This window comes from Diabrotica undecimpunctata, chromosome 1 (genome assembly GCF_040954645.1).
Source record: "Diabrotica undecimpunctata isolate CICGRU chromosome 1, icDiaUnde3, whole genome shotgun sequence".
In the NCBI taxonomy this organism is placed as follows: domain Eukaryota; kingdom Metazoa; phylum Arthropoda; class Insecta; order Coleoptera; family Chrysomelidae; genus Diabrotica; species Diabrotica undecimpunctata.
This window is the reverse complement of record NC_092803.1, coordinates 78,228,754-78,245,139: the sequence shown is the minus strand read 5'-3', so window position 1 is coordinate 78,245,139 and position 16,386 is coordinate 78,228,754. Positions and strand designations below refer to the sequence as shown.

Here is a 16,386-nt window from a genome sequence, read left to right as displayed (position 1 = left end):
GGCAGAATGTTTTTTAACCTAGAAAACAAGTGCTAAAGCAATGGTTCTAAGAGTGCAGAGTGTTGCTTTCGAGGTGGTCAGCAGTCCTTTTAAATAATGTGGTTTCTTGCCTTTAACTTTGTTAAAGACAAGAAATAGGCAATCTTTGTTAGGTAAGATAATATTCTATCCAGTGCCACACCTAAGTATTTTATTATATTGTGAGTCTCCTTCGAGAGAGTTTGATGTTGATATAGAAGCAACTTAAGTGTTAACAATAAAAGTTAAACAAGAACTGTTGGATAAAATAAATATAAAAAGAGGAGTAAGACAAGGCTGTATACAATCGCCTTTACTCTATAACTTTTATTCAGAAGAAATATTTAACAAAGCCCTAATGGAGACAACAGAAGGTATTATTTTTGATGGTATAGTCGTAAATAATATAAGAAATTCCGATGAGACCTTAGTGCTGGCTAATTGCGTAAACGACGTTTAAAATATAAACAACAAAATAAAACAAACATGTGATCAGTATGGATTAAAACGTTAAGAAAACTAAATAAGTAAGTAAGTTCGTATAATCTTCTGGCTAAGGTCTAGTGTTAGGGTTTTCAGGTGGCGCAAGCGACTAAATAAAAATATATAATAATAAAAATAAATAGAAAACTAAATATAAAATAGTTAGCATACAAAAATATCTTATAAATAATATATAAAATAAGGCCCGAGCCCCTTTTGTAAAAATAAAGAACGTACTTTGCAGCCACGATCTAAGTATTGACTTTTGCGTTCTGATGACATATTGCTTAATTTTCTAGTACTACTGTATCGAATTAGAACTTTGAAGTTTCTTAGACGGCCTGAACCAAACAGCAGAACTGGTCAATATAATAAAAAGACGCAAGCTGAAATACTTTGATCACACTATGAGGCACCCTGGCAAATATGAATTTTTACAACTGATCGTTTAAGGAAAGATCCAACGTAAACGTGGTCCTGGTAGAAAAATAATATCATGGCTGAAAAATCTAAGAAAATGTTAGGGAAAATCGGCTACACCATTATTTAGTGCTACTATCGATAAAATCACGATAGCGAATATGGTAGCCAACAAATCCGGTTGGAGTCTCTGCTTATAAAAATGGCGATTGGAGCGTTCTTAGTCGCTTTGTTAATACTTCATCTTAAAGTGAAGGCTAGTCGGAGTTTGTTGATTGTGTTCCCGGATATCTGCAACTATAAAGACTAAAAAGCAGTGCTCGAGCATTGATTATTAAGTTTCTTAAGCAGTAATTAATATTTGAATACTGAATATATCAGACTCGCTATTGATTTGTAGGAAAGTATATAAATTTTGTACAATAATGCTGAGTGTGTTTAGATTCTGTGGCTTAATTTTTTAAGATTTTTAAGTTCTATATAGCTTATATTTTACTGCCGGTAGACTTTACTAAACTTTTTATTCTCCGCAATCACAATAATAATTGTATAAATCCCGCGCATCCATGCGTCGTTCTTTCTAGAGACGTAGTATTCTTTGCCCATATGATACGTGTAAAACACGTTTAAGTAACACGAAATGTCTGAATATTTTGAATATTCCGTTGCCAAACGTATTTTCTGAATCTTTGGCCACCGATTTCATAAAATTAAAATTAAAGCCGCATAGACCTATTAAATTGTTGAATCGATTTACTGAATCTTTAAATAAACTTACCGACTCTGTTTAAGGTAAAAACGGCATTCTATCAAATCAGAATTTAGGAAAACTTGGCGAACTGCTTTGCGAATTGCTATTTCTAAATCCACATGTGGAACGGCAGGGCCAAAAATTATGCTTCCACTTGTACACTCCTCTTTCAAAAACGGTTTGCTTGTAAGGAATCAGGACACAAGAAGTACGTAGTGTTTATTCATAAGCCTGTGAACAGTAAACATATAACAAAAATACTTTGTATAGTATTTGAAGATTCCGTTGAAATAAATGGTATTTAAATTACACAAAAATTTTAAATTAGCCCTTCAAGAAAACACCACGAAATTGCCGTCCAAATCATTCTTTAACGAGAGCTGCTCTCATTCGTGTGTCGTTATTTTAATTGTATAAAGCGCTGCATGCACTTCATTCACACTCGTTGATAGTTGTTTCGGTAACAATTTTCTTCTACTGTAGTACCTTATCAGATGTAAGCGTATCATTCCCAGTAAGCGTTTTAATTCCAGAACTATACATTTCTTTGTAAAAAATTTCGTGGATTTCTCTCAAATGTTTTCAACGGCATTTCTCTTCAGTAAATGGTTAAGTTTTTGGCAGTTTAGCGATTCAGACTGCTTCTCTCATGGTAATGCTCACCACCAAAGTCGGGGACGGTGTACGGTATATTTTTTACGGAATACTACTTACATCCACGGTGTGTATACTGACATAACTTCAATATTGCCGACATTAACTTAACTTGTGGAAATTATTTTTAAAACTGTTTACTATAAGCAAGGGTGTTCCCCGTTTGCTTAATATTTCTTAGCTTGCATAATCTACTAGAATATGGTTAGTTACAATCAAAACGCAAAACTATCAGCAATCTAATTTGAAATAAGTTTGAGGCTAAGGAGATACGAATTTAAAGAATGATGCCTACCTACCTGAATTTCCGAGAATTCCATCGGGGCCAATTCGCCCAAACCCCTTTATCTGTATAGGGTTTATTAATTGCACGGGGAGACAGTTCATATGCACCCGTCGCGTCGTAAGAAATAGTGTTTTGGAAATGTTCATCAATAAATATATGTGATAATGTTTGTTTCTTCAATCAGCAAAGTTTGTTTCAATAACACAAATCAATTGCATGTCTCTGCAAAAAGATCAACTTTATTAGTTATTATAGTTCAATAGTACAATATTAAATTGTTACATTACCTGCAAAAAGAAACATTATTTTAAGTTTTTGCTAATAATAAAATGACGTCTCTTATGGAAATAATAAAAATTAATAATGACAAGATAAGAATCACTGTCAAAAGCTCCACTTTCAAAGAAGAAATTATAATCTAAAGCTATTAACTGGAAAAATAGGACTATTAGTATTTTGACAGTGGCGTAACGAACTATTAAAAACATTATCACATATACTAAACAAAAACAACACTTAAAAATAAAATAAAAATATTTTGGCCAATGTTAACAGGTAAACATAAAATAGTAATTTACGTAACAAGTTCCGAAAGTGATATTTTACGAGACGAGTAGGAAGTTTCCAGGGCGAGTCATGGAATCTTGCGAGTCTCGTAAAATACTTTTGGACCGTGTTACGTACAATGTTTTTTCTGCAGCCGTTATGTATGTTAAAAAGAATATATGGATAAACTTTACTTATGAACTTTTATTAAACACTTTAAAGTTACTCTCGTGAATTCAACATTAGAATCAAGATATTAGATTTTTCCATTAGATATGCAAGAATGACTTCTTCATTTAGAGTATGTACATTTTTATCATTGCTTCATTTTTGAAATAAATCGTAGACCAATTCATACCTCTTTCTTGACTTTACCGGCAATAATTCATAAACAGCGGCTTTAACTGTTTCCCTAATCTCATCTGAAATCATTTCGGCTTCACTTTCACTGCTGATTTCCATTTCTTGGAATTAAAAAACGAAAAATTAAGCGAAAACACACGAATCTTAAATAAGAGGCCTTTGTCATAATAAAATACAAAGTTGATGTTATTGACAAAGCCGTTACTTAGCTACCCAAAATCGTCCCGAAAGTGAAAAAATTAGTCCCGAAAGTAGCTACTTTCGGTACGAGTTGTGTAAAATGGTACTTTCAATTTAATAAAACATACCGAAAGTTTTGTTTTCAGGACGGCTGCAGAAAAATTTTACAAATTTAAGATGATTTCTCCCAAGCTGCATTATAGCAACTAAGTTTTATTGTACTGTTATTGTAAGATCCCTTGTAAAAAGTCATTTCGCAGCCTCTTCTAATTACGATTTTTTTACATTCAAGACATTCAAAATTATTATATGGATTATCACCAGCTGAGTTGCTATCCACAAGTCCTCATAGACACTTTGTCTCAGTACTAGCAACCTCCAGTGGAGTCGTACATTGCCATGTTATCTATTCCTGTTGTAACTTAAACATCCCAATTTACAAAGTCAAATAATGTAACTCAAATTTACTTTAACAACATTTAAAAGGTTTTTACCCATGGATTTAGTGGCTCAAAACATGTACATCCAGATAGCACTGATGATGGAATATTAATTCCGAAAACGTTCTGTGGTGTAGCTCGATAGGGTTATACCTTTTATAAAGGAATTTTTAAATAATCTTTTTATAATCTATATTGCCGATTATTGTGGAATAAGATATACAATAAACCGGTATAAGAAGATTTAATAAAATCAAAGAGTTTGATGTTTAATTTTTATAAACTTAGTGCGAAAATATAATATTTGAGGCAGAATCGACTATTTTAATTTTTGTAATTTTTGTAATGATAAAGAAATTTATAATAAGTTTAGATTAAGTAAAGCGACAATGTGGACCTATAGAAGAATTATGAGGGTTTCCTGGGTAGATAGAGTTACGAACAATAAAATACTGAGAAGAATAGGTAAAGAGAAGGAAGTTGAACTTACAATTAAAGAAAGAAAGCTACAGTATCTCGGACATGTGATGCGGGGCGAGAAGTATAGCATCCTGCAACTCATAATGCAAGGAAAGATAGATGGCAGAAGAAGCATCGGAAGAAGACGAATTTCATGGCTTAAGAACATGAGAGAATGATTTGGATGCAGCTCAAAACAACTATTTAGAGCTACTGCCTCAAAAATTAAAATAGCTATGATGATTGCCAACCTCCGTAGCGGAGATGGCACGTAAAGAAGAATAAAGCGACAATGATCTATATTCTGAGAATATATTGTAAATATTTGTTAATAAAAGAGTATATAAAAGTAGATATTCTATCCCTTTTTCTTCGCGTCGTTTAGGCATTCAATGTTTTATAATCTTGATAACATAAATGGGTTGTTACTTGGAGATTCTGATTATACAGTGAAGCCATTTTTAAGAAGTCCACTAAACAGCCCATAAAGAAAATTTTTATAATAAATTCCATATTAAAACCAAATATGTAACAGAACTTTTTATGTATAGAAGAGAAGGTTTAGATACTATTGTATCCAATTGAAATAGATGTAAAATTTAAAAGATTCAACCGTTCTAATTTACAGCAATATTTTATAACCTAGCGAAAGATCAAAATGAAGACAATTTTGAAGATGAATTGCTAAATGAAGACATTATGAACTTTCTGAAGCTAAAGATGTTGGAGCTATCCTTTATAATATTTTAGTGTTATAAAGAAATCTCAGAAGAATCATTAATAGACATGTATCATTTTTTATACATTATTAAATTTTTCTTTACATAATTTAATTTTTTACCTTCCACCACAAATTGTATTATCAAACGACATAATAAAACATTATTGTAATTTCTTTGACAATTAATTAAACATTGATATGTTCCGAAATAAATTTTACGTTTATCTTATAGATAAGTAACCTCAACATAATTTGACGTGAGAAGACGGGTACATTTTATTCTATGGATAAATGTATATCTTCTAGATAACTATTTGTCAGATACGACAGTATTTATGTGGAGGTGAAAAAAACGGCCCTCTTACGCAATAAGTTTATTATTTTAAAAATTAAATTTTTAACTCTTTTGAAAGTTTGTTGATCCAAAAATATTAGCTGCAAATTTGGTAATTGGTAAAAAATATAATACAAAACTCGAGCTTTCCAAACAAATAAATTGCCAAACTAGATTTCCTCTGGTTTTTGTACGTAGATCGATTTCATAAGACGACTTTACGCAAAATTTTAGCTATTCTTCAAAAGTGATCTATTTGTTATTAAAGTTGTACAACAGACTAAAATATCATTTTTTACATCCCGGCCTTAAATGTGAGGAAGTCAGAAAAAATAATTAAGTGTAGTGACTGTAGATGGCAACTGATTGGATCCCCTGTCACATGGTGACGGGCAAAATCACTAGGGTCTTATAATAGGCTTTTGATTATATATTTTAGAAAGGAATTACAACGTTAAAGGGGTTTTATTATTTATATGCTCAATGAAATAGCAAAAATAAAAAAACAATGCTATCATTTAAAGGTGTGCATTTTTTAGAAAAGGATGAATTAGTTCCTATACACTAGGGTGCATTAGGGTCAATTCTACGCACTTATCGTGCTTATACATCTACTGAAAAGTTGTTCAAAATAAAATTTTCTTTCTAAAGGCTGATTTATAAACTTTACGTTGACGCTGGCGTTCGCCATTGACCTTGACGCTGGCTACAATAATATACTGCATTTATAAACTTTCGGTTGGCGTTGGCGTTAAAGATCATTTCTAACCTTACATTCTTAATTTGCTATTATTAATTTTTGCTTAAAAATTAATACAATGGAAAATAAAATGCTCGGCCTTTGTTAGGTGCAGTGGCACTTATACACGATACTTTTTATTCGAGCAGTACTGAGCCTTCGAAATAATAGACAACGTCAATACAAACGAAGGCCCATTAACCAGAACAGAAAGACAAGAAGTAATTTTAATTAATATATGAATATAAAAAATTTGGATACATAGCAGTTTTTTAAATATAGTAGGATGCAGGTTCCAGTATTTGAAATATTACTGCAAAGGGTAAAACCAAAAATAAATGTAAACTATCGCTCTGATGAAATTTTTAATATATAGGGAATATAAACTCAAACAAACATAAACAAATAATTTAGTTTGATGTGTTTAACAAACCTTGTCACTTTTTCGGTATCGCTATTGGCTGCGATGACAAAGATAAAGTTTTTTCTGTGCTACAACGGCCAACGCCAAAAGATAAAGTTGGTTCATCTTGAACGGAACCGAAAGCCAATGCCAACGGCGAACGATGTTTATAAATAGACATACGAGTTTCCCATTTGACCATGTTGTAACGCGAACGTCAGCGCCAGCGCCAACGCCAACGTAAAGTTTATAAATCAGCCTTAAGTATCACCTTGGAAACCCTAAAAGTCAAAAATAATTTTTTTTACAAAAATGTATTTAAAAAACAAAGCAAAAAAACACAAAATCACGTTTGGTCCAATAATTTTTTTTCACGAGTGTATAGGTATAGGCATTGCTGTATAGAAAAAAAACTACTATTCTTCTTCTTTATGACGTTCAGTAAAAGTCTTTATGATTTAAAGTATCCGAGATTATGTTTTTTAAAGTATATGTACTAGAATAAAAGTTATAATGAGAAGTTTAGTACAACTTTACACAAATTACTAAAAGAATAACACCTTGAAGATCGTATCTTGCTTAAAATTAGTTCTAAAACCTTCTTCTATAGACCATTTTAAGAGTAACTGATATTTCTTTCAATTAAATGTACGACAGCATATACGTAGAACTGCGTAGAAAAAAGTTATTGAACAATGTTTGCGAAAAAATATCCAAAAAATGGTGGCGAACTTTGTAAAATCGAATCTGGAATACTGTAAATTCTAAAGATTTCTAGCAAACGCCATTTTAAAAAGGAAGCACAAAAGTTTTTTTCTGTTAGGCAATTCCTGATTCTTTGCTTGGTTTTTATGTTTTTATGAAAAAAAAAAATTTTTTACTTTAAAAGGCGACATTTCGATAGTAAATTCAATTTTAATCAACTTTTTCGTTGATTTATATGTACTGTTCTACTCTACGGATGTGAAACCTGGAAAGTGACAAACACCCTCACAGACAAACTGCAGGTCTTTGTTAACAAATGTCTACGAAGAATTGTTCGTATATTCTGGCCTAACACCATCAGAAACGACGACCTGTTACACCTGACCGAACAAAAGAGGGTACAAAATGAAATTAAGTCCAGAAAGTGGGGTTGGATCGGTCACACACTCCGAAAAAATAGTTGCAGTATCGCGCAAAGACTGCCCTAGAGTGGAATCCCCAAGGGAAAAGAAAAAGAGGTCGCCCAGTACAAACTTGGAGATGATCCATCATGGACGAGATAAGAGGCCAAGGAAAGTTTTGGAATGAGGTGAAGGCCTTAGCGCAAAATAGAACCCGATGGCTCGTTTTCACTGAAGCTCTATGCTCCACTTAGGGGTTGTTCAAGAACCTTATATATATTTATATATATATATATATATATATATATATATATATATATATATATATATATATATATAAATATATATATATATAAATATATATATATATATATATATTTATATATATATATATACATATATATATATATATATATATATATATATATATATATATATATATATATTTATATATGTACTATATGTACGAAAACTGCATAAAATTCACCCAAACGCAATCTAGTGCATAAGCACAAATTCACCCCTTTTTCAAAAGCACATCCCTTTAAATGGTAGTACTCCGCGGTTTTTTATATTTAGGAGTCCACTGACCATATAGAACAATAAAACTACTTTTAGGTTGTAGTTCCTTTAACTTTTTTTTAACATAATCAATAGCCTATAAGACGAAAAGCTCGAAGTGCGTATAACAGGATGACCAGTTAGACGAAATATGAATATTATATCTATTGAAATATGCTTTGTACTAGTAGAATAACAAAATCAAGATTACCAAAATAATTATTTAAATATAAAAATTTTAGTTGTTCGTCTTTAATGAAGTTTACTCTTCTCTTATTTCATAATTAAACGGTTGAAATTATTTTTGCGTCTTTTATGAAATAATCAAAATACACGGAATAATGAGTTGTAGTAAGATAACCTAATTAATACAGCCAACTATATCTATTTTTATTAGTGGTGTGATAATACAACAATATATCCCTAGACTATGTACTCCGATCTGTTTATATTCCTTTTATTGATTTTTTTTTACGATATTGCTTTAATCTGCTACTATCTCTTTTACTTATATAGCAATCTCGTGTAAAAGCCAAACGACCTTTGATGTCATTTATTTTCTTTCAAAAACTCAAAAGTCGCTCTGCTTTAAAAACGTTAAGACTGTCCATCAAAAAGCGATTTTACACTTGACTTTGAGTTCGGTTTTTTCATATCCCTTTGCAGGGATTTTGACCCTTAACTGTCAAGCGCTCGAAGATTGGAAACTGCAAAAAGTGGACCATATTTTGAACCGAAACTTATTTTTTGTACGACTAGTAATATTTTAATGTTTAAATAATAACAGTCATATATTTTAAGTGTGTTGTAACATTAGAATAGAATATTGTTAATTAAATACTGGTTCGTTTACTCGAATAAAGTTCGTTTTACCAAATTATGTTATTCTTTAAATCTATATTTTCATACCAATCAACATTTTAAAAGTGTGCTTCGATTGTGTTTTTCATTTCTGCTTTATTTGATTGTTGATGTTATTTATGCTTTTTAATATCTTCAGGCCAACATCTTCTTATTTTCTACTTTGTTTACCCGATAAAAAAAAATTTCTTTAATTTGTGCAATTTTGAGACTTTTGTTAGATAAAAAAGATAAAAAAGATAAAAAAAACAATTGTCCATATTTAAGCAGCAGTATAAATGTCAAAATGTCATCATGGGAAATTTTCTAAGGTTATTTTACAAAAGCTAAATATAGATATGGAATACGTTGAAATTTGTTAAAAGTGACAGCCCAAAAGCAGTTAATAGTAAACTTATAAACAGTAAGAAAAAATTAGTTGCGTAACATTGAGTATTTTGTGACTTTAACTATTTATAATTGAGTTTTAAGAACAAATAATGTACTAAACATGTTTATGAATTTTCTTGTTCTTTATTCATCGCTCTTGCAACAAAAATCCTTTAGTCATTTCTTTACAAACTATTTACTTATTTCTTACAGACATATTTTATTATCTTTAATAAAAATAAAACCAATAGCACTAGCAAACCTATCTTACTTCTAAATAATATTAACATATAACAAGTAGATTCAACAGACTTTCTAAGATTGAGATTCGACAGTCACTTGAAATGGACAGATCATATTAAAAAAATAGCCTTATCCTGTCAGCCAAAATACCTTCTTAAAATACTTTCTAACAGAAATTGGGGTGCTAATACAATTACTCTGGTATGTTTATATTAGTTACTTATCCACAGTAAATTAGAATAAGGAGCAATATTCTACTTAACTCTCTCTCTCTCTCCAATGGCGCTACAGCCCAAATCGGGCCTTGGCCTCCTCCAAACTATGCCACCAACCTTATCGATCCCGCGCCGATCTTCTCCAGGTTCTCACGTCTAGCAAATATTGCCATTTTGCCTGCCTTTCTGTCTTCATTCTTACTACATGACCAGCCCAGCGAAGTCTCTGAAGTTTAACGAACTCTGAGATCGGTGTCCCTTTGAACAGTTGGTAGAGTTCATGGTTATACCTAGATTTCCATATTCCGTTTTCGTTAATAGGTCCAAATATCTTTCTTAGGACTTTTCTTTCGAAGACTTTCAGTTTTCTTTTTGTCTCTTATTTCACTTAACTGCCAGTAAAAAAGTTTTTTATGTCTTATACGTTATACAAAATGCATCTTTGAGACTTGTAATGGGTGCCTTTTATACTAGTGCAGTGTCTTCAAGCTCCACTAAAGGAACCACCTTTATTTATAATAAGACAACATATCACACTTAGATACGCTGCTAAACTAGATAACAATATTAATAATCCTAACTACCTGCTCCTACATACAAATACAATCCTTCACAAAAGTAATAGACGATCAAGATATTTAACCTTTAAAGAACTTGTGATGAGTTATGGATATAACACCAATTTGATGACATACTCGCTATCTACACACCCAATTGAACTCCCCTGAAAAATTAATAATCCTATTATACATCTCTAGTAGCTTACCCAAAAAATACCATAAATGTTACTCTCGTTATAACCTTATATTAAGAAATTCTATCAAATTTTGATAATTATATTTAGATTTTCACCGACACATATAAAACCGAAATATTTTAATATCTCTTTTGATTATACAATTTGTGGTGGCAGGAATAAATTAAATTATGTAAAGAAAAATTTAATAACTTGTATAAAAAATGATACAAGTATATTAATGATTTTTTGAGGTTTCTCCATAACACTATATTATTATATAATATTAGCTCAAACATCTTAAACTTCAGAAAATTTAATAATGTCTTTATTTAGCAATTCACCTTCAAAATTGTCTTCATTTTGATCTTTTACTAAGTTATAAAATTTTGACGTAGATTATAATAGTTAAATCTTTTTAACTTCACAGCCATTTCAATTGGATAAAATAGTACCTAAGCTTTCTCTTCCATACATAAAAAGTTCTGTTACCTACCTGGTTTTAATATGAAATTCCTTATAAAAACTATTTTCTTTATAAATTGTTTAGTGGACTCCTTAAAAAAGGGCTTCACTGTATAATCAGAATCCCCAAGTGACTACACAAGATTATGAAACATTAACTGTCTAAACTAAGTAAAAAAAAGAGGTAGAATACCTACTTTTATAATCTTTTAATAACAACTACTTACAATATATTCTCAAAATATTGATCACTGTCGGTTTACTTATTCTAAACCTCTTAAAAAGTCTTTATCGTTACAAAAATTAAAATGGAGGATTCTGCCTTAAATATTATATTCTAGCACTAAGTTTATAAGCATTAAACAAACTCTTTGATTTTACTAAATCTTCTTATACCAGATCCGTGTCTCTCATCCACAATAAACAACAATAGAGGTTATATTTTGAATTTCCTACAACTACAGATAACCTACAACTTAATAACAGACTACAATAAATACAATTTGTCTTGCACATAACTTCTTATTCGGTACTTTATTTGGCAAATAAGTATTTTAAAATTTATCTGTCAGATCATTTATCTTTCTACTTTTAGTTATGTAAATCGGTTTTTTGTCTTCTTTTAATATGTCCAAATTATTTGTCATAATAAATTGCATTATTGACTTACCCCTTTGTTGGTGTTCGTGATCCTCCAGATATTGTGTTGTGCGTTGGTGCCGCAGCCAATGAACAGCTGTATTTTTGTTTTTCTGCAGTGTCTCACCAGCTTCTCCACTTTATTAATCGCTGTCGCTTCTGAATAGAATGTCGCATAGAATAATCCCTCTCGGTCCTCTTGCTTCTCCCATCTTGACTCTTACTGTCATCAGATCTCTGGAAAAGAAATTTATTTGTAGTAGTATCTCTAACCTTTCTCTGGCAATCACACAGGTAGGAGGACTAGAAAATATACCGTAGATTACTTTTCCCTTTAACCCAAAACGTTTGACTTCCCTTTGTTTTAGCCATTGTTCTTGTACAAGGGCAATATCGAACGTCCTCTCAAGCGCTACTAGGACTGCTAAGGCTGCCTTGCAGTGCTAAAGATTAACCTGAACTACCCTTAGGCCTATCTTTCTTGGCTTGCAGATCTCTGAAGGTTTTCCTACCAAGTCCATGGTAAGCTTTGTAGTTCTTTCCCTTCAGATTTCTGCAGGATTCTTTATCTATAGAAAAGGCATAAATCTGATCTCCCTTCTGTACTTTCTTGCTTAACAAAGACCAGTTCTGTGCCTCAGCATCGAATTCGGATTCTGAAGGCCCGTCCTAATTATCTGTGTATCTATGGATTTTGGCTCAGGGGCCCTGATTCTTACCAGGAAGCCCTTGAATTCAACCACTGTCAAACTCGCCTCCTCCTGGAGACTGCTTAACAACTTAATCGTCACTCTTAGCCAGTTTTTTGTAACCTTATTTGCACAGGTCAATAATAGCACTACTGCGCTAAATGATGATCTTCCAAAGTAAGGAACGCTACCGCTACCCGAAGGGGCTATATATAGTAACTAGTAACTACTTCCAGCAGTTTGTTTTGTACCAATTCTGCCTGTTCTTAGCTTAATGTTTAATCTGGAAGGCGTTTGTGTATCATCGAAATTCTGATGCTCTGCATCGCTTCGCTGTAACTCACCTCTTTCGAGATAATTTTATGCTTCTTGGCTTCGTTTTTGTCAGTTAAAGGAGTCTGTAACTCAGAGGGGTATATTTTATCCCCAATGCTCCTGCTCTCCGCATATTTCTTAGGCATATCTTTCTTCTCGGTAGTCTTGGTCTTCTTCTTGTGTGGATTATAATCATTTCAAATCCCTTCTGTCATGTTTCTCTTCTCCGTCAGCTTCCTTCTCTGAGCCTCTGATAATCTTTTTGTCTTGAGTTTGATTTTGTTAATCTCCTTAGACAACAGTGCAGAGTCCTGGCTTTTCTCTGCTTTTTGTTTTCTATGAGAATCAATGAGTTTAATCTCCCTAAGTATTGAAGATAAGGAGTCTAAGTCAGTGGTTACTAATTCTCCCCTCCTCTGTATTGGTGAGTCAGTGATCCCTGACAGTCTCTTCTCTTTTTTGTTGTTTCGTGTATATTTAATTCCCACCAGTAGCTATGAAATGGGTGGTCCGCTCCTACAGAGCCCCGCATACAGGAGTAAGGCTATATACAATGCGGTTTCGCCCGGTTTTTCAACGGAACCGTTAGTGTTACTGTTACCCCGAGTATCTTACATGCCCTTGTTTCTTGGCCCGGAGTCCCACCCCAGCCTTTTGGCTAAAGGGTGAGAGCTTCCTTAAGCCTCCGCAATGACGACAAGATCATACGGCTCCAAAAGGAGGTAGCATTACATGCACACAGTAGATTCCTTTCAAATTTTTTTGAGCTTGCATTAGCTTGGTCTTAATAACTTTTTCAATTTTCAATATGTTTGTATAGCTTTGATTGTGCTGAGCGAGTCGAAAAGGACTAGACAATAATGTTTAAAAGTTTAAACAAATCAAACAGATCCGCAGTATAGATGCTGACATTTTGAGAAAGTTTAAATGGAAAATAATTATTTGGGGAACTTCACTGACGTAGAGACTCGAATCTTAATTTTGCCTTAATTGAGATGTATCACTTTACCGTTTCGACGCGTCATTACCAGGATAAAGTGAGTGAGATACTGAGCACTGAGAAGCGTTTGTTGAATTAACTTTAGTTGTTTAACTTTTAATTGAACTTTGGGTGCCAAAAAAATGTTACATTGTTTTGAAGGTGGATCTGCTTCAGGTGAGATAATTTAATCAAAGTTAGGTTTTGAGAAATTAATTCTGTGCAAGTCCTTATTATATGCATCTATTTTTTTTAGTATCTCTGGGTCATTAAGAATAGACATTTGTTCAGAATGAGAAGGAGTTGGATCATTGAATTTTTGCAAAAATATATTTTTTGTTGTGCTGGATAACGATTTTTTATTTCTTTGCTTCGGGGGTTAATTGAATTGGTGGTTCGGAGTGCTGTGATGCTATGTGACCTGACTTCTTGCAGTTGTAACACACTAAGCTGTCTTGAAAGATGAAGATTCTATATGACGTGTTACCAAAAACAAGCATAAATGACTCTGACAGTGTTAGACTGCGGGGACTAATACAAATTTGTCTGTTAAAATTAAGAATGTGATATTTCTAACTCATTGATAAGCAAGTCGTACGGTATGTAGCACATTCGTTGGAGAGAACCAGTCGTTTCGCTGGTGTAACTAACCATCTTGATTTGACAATTTCACCTTTTATTTCTATTTGTCTGTGATTATTCATAAAATCATCCACCATTTATTTATTGGATAACATACATATGCGAATATTCGATCATCTAGAAGAATACAATATATTTTCGGTAAAATTTATTTTCCAGTAAGAGAAGGTAGCCTTGAAGTTTGGTATTTTCTAAGGCACTAAAAATAATTGGCTGTTCTTTGGAGAAAAATTGCAGTTTGGGCGCTGCTGAAGAATATGTTTGTGAGAAGTTTTTTTGACTTTAATTTTTTTTTTTTTGAGTTATAGAACTGTTGTGTGATTTCATGTTTGATTCCATTTTGATAACTATTATGTTAAAAGTAAATTCACCCTTGCACACCTGCTAAAACAGATATTTGGGCCTATACTTAAAGTGGTTATTTTGCTCTAAAACTGAATTTATTCATTGACAACAATAACAAATAATTGCAATTTAGTTGACTTTATATTAGTTTATTTCGATAATATGTAAAGAGTTTTTACACTTACAGTTTATGAAAAATATATTATTTAAGTTCACAATTTATGATTTAAATTAAACGCGTTTATATTAAAAATCGATTATCACTCCCAATTCATATTTGTTATTTCTTTTTATGTTTTGGTTTAGATAAGCTTAAAAGTTTATATATAAGCTATGTTTAAATTTTATAAGTTTATGTATAAGCTTTAGTTTCAATAAGATAAAAAATTTGAATTTTAATGTTTGCTTACTAAGCGAAAGCACTACTACTTATAAAATTATACAATTTGGCCTATATACTATGAACATTATATTCGTAGTTCAAAACAGTATAGATCTAAAATTATTTTTATAAAGTAACAAAATTATTGAATATTGAACAAGTAATGGAAATAAAATACCTGGGAATTACACTTTCTAGCTATGAAGACCTGGACAAAGGAGTAAAAGATCAAGTACAAAAAGCAAATAGACTGGCAGAATGCCTTCATAACACTATATGGCGAAACAGACACATTAACACTAAGGAATTCTGTTTTGTTCTACAATTTTTTGGATTAGTTTTAATACTTGTTTAGTCAGATCTGGTCCTCCATACTTTAGGAGTTTGTTCGGTACTCTGCCTTGTCCTACTGATTTTTTTTTTTTTAATTCTTAATGCTTCCTTTATCTCTTGCTCCCCAATATTTATTTCTTCGTTTGTCGTCACCTCTGGTGTTGGTGGTTTATTATCGTTAACTTTAGCAGATAAGGATCGATAGAGGATAATTGTGGGGTGTAAGGATAGTTGAGGCCTGTGATAATTGTGGGGTGGATTGGGTAGCTTTGCGGTTATCACAGCCGGTCCCAAACCCAAATAAAATGTGAAGGGTGATTGGCGAGATTAGGAACCTACCAATCGTCAAAAAAAATACTGCTTAAAGAAAACTTCTCTTATAGCTGTATAGTATTACGTCTATTTGATACGTTATTTTCTCCACTCCACGATTACTTTGGCTCTGTTGAATAGCTTTCTCATCCTTTTCTTTAACACAGTCAGTTCTTTATTCCACCATGGCGTATCCCTGGTGGAACTCCTCCCTGTTCGAGGACAGGTTTGTCGGAATGCTAAATCATCGTTAATCTATCATTCTCCTCATCCTCGACAGATGCTGGTTCTTTATAAGCCTACCAGTCGGAAAAACGTGGGTTTTGATAAGTGACTTTTGCTGCTTTTCCCTCTAAGGTGTATCTTATGTATCTATGGTCCGAGTAGCTAACCTTCT

General features: G+C 32.3%; 1 protein-coding gene and 1 long non-coding RNA gene across 6 annotated transcripts in view; one reads left to right on the top strand and one right to left on the bottom strand.

Moving 5' to 3' along the window:
• LOC140439400 (uncharacterized) overlaps positions 1-16,386 on the top strand; it is a 743,908-nt gene that overhangs the window by 600,387 nt on the left and 127,135 nt on the right. The gene's annotated exons all lie outside the window — the stretch shown is intronic.
• On the bottom strand, positions 1,705-3,052 carry LOC140439395 (uncharacterized). Its single transcript, XR_011950617.1, has 3 exons — positions 2,900-3,052; positions 2,626-2,834; positions 1,705-1,903 (listed from the first exon to the last, which is right to left on the bottom strand). It is a non-coding gene; the product is annotated as an uncharacterized lncRNA (long non-coding RNA).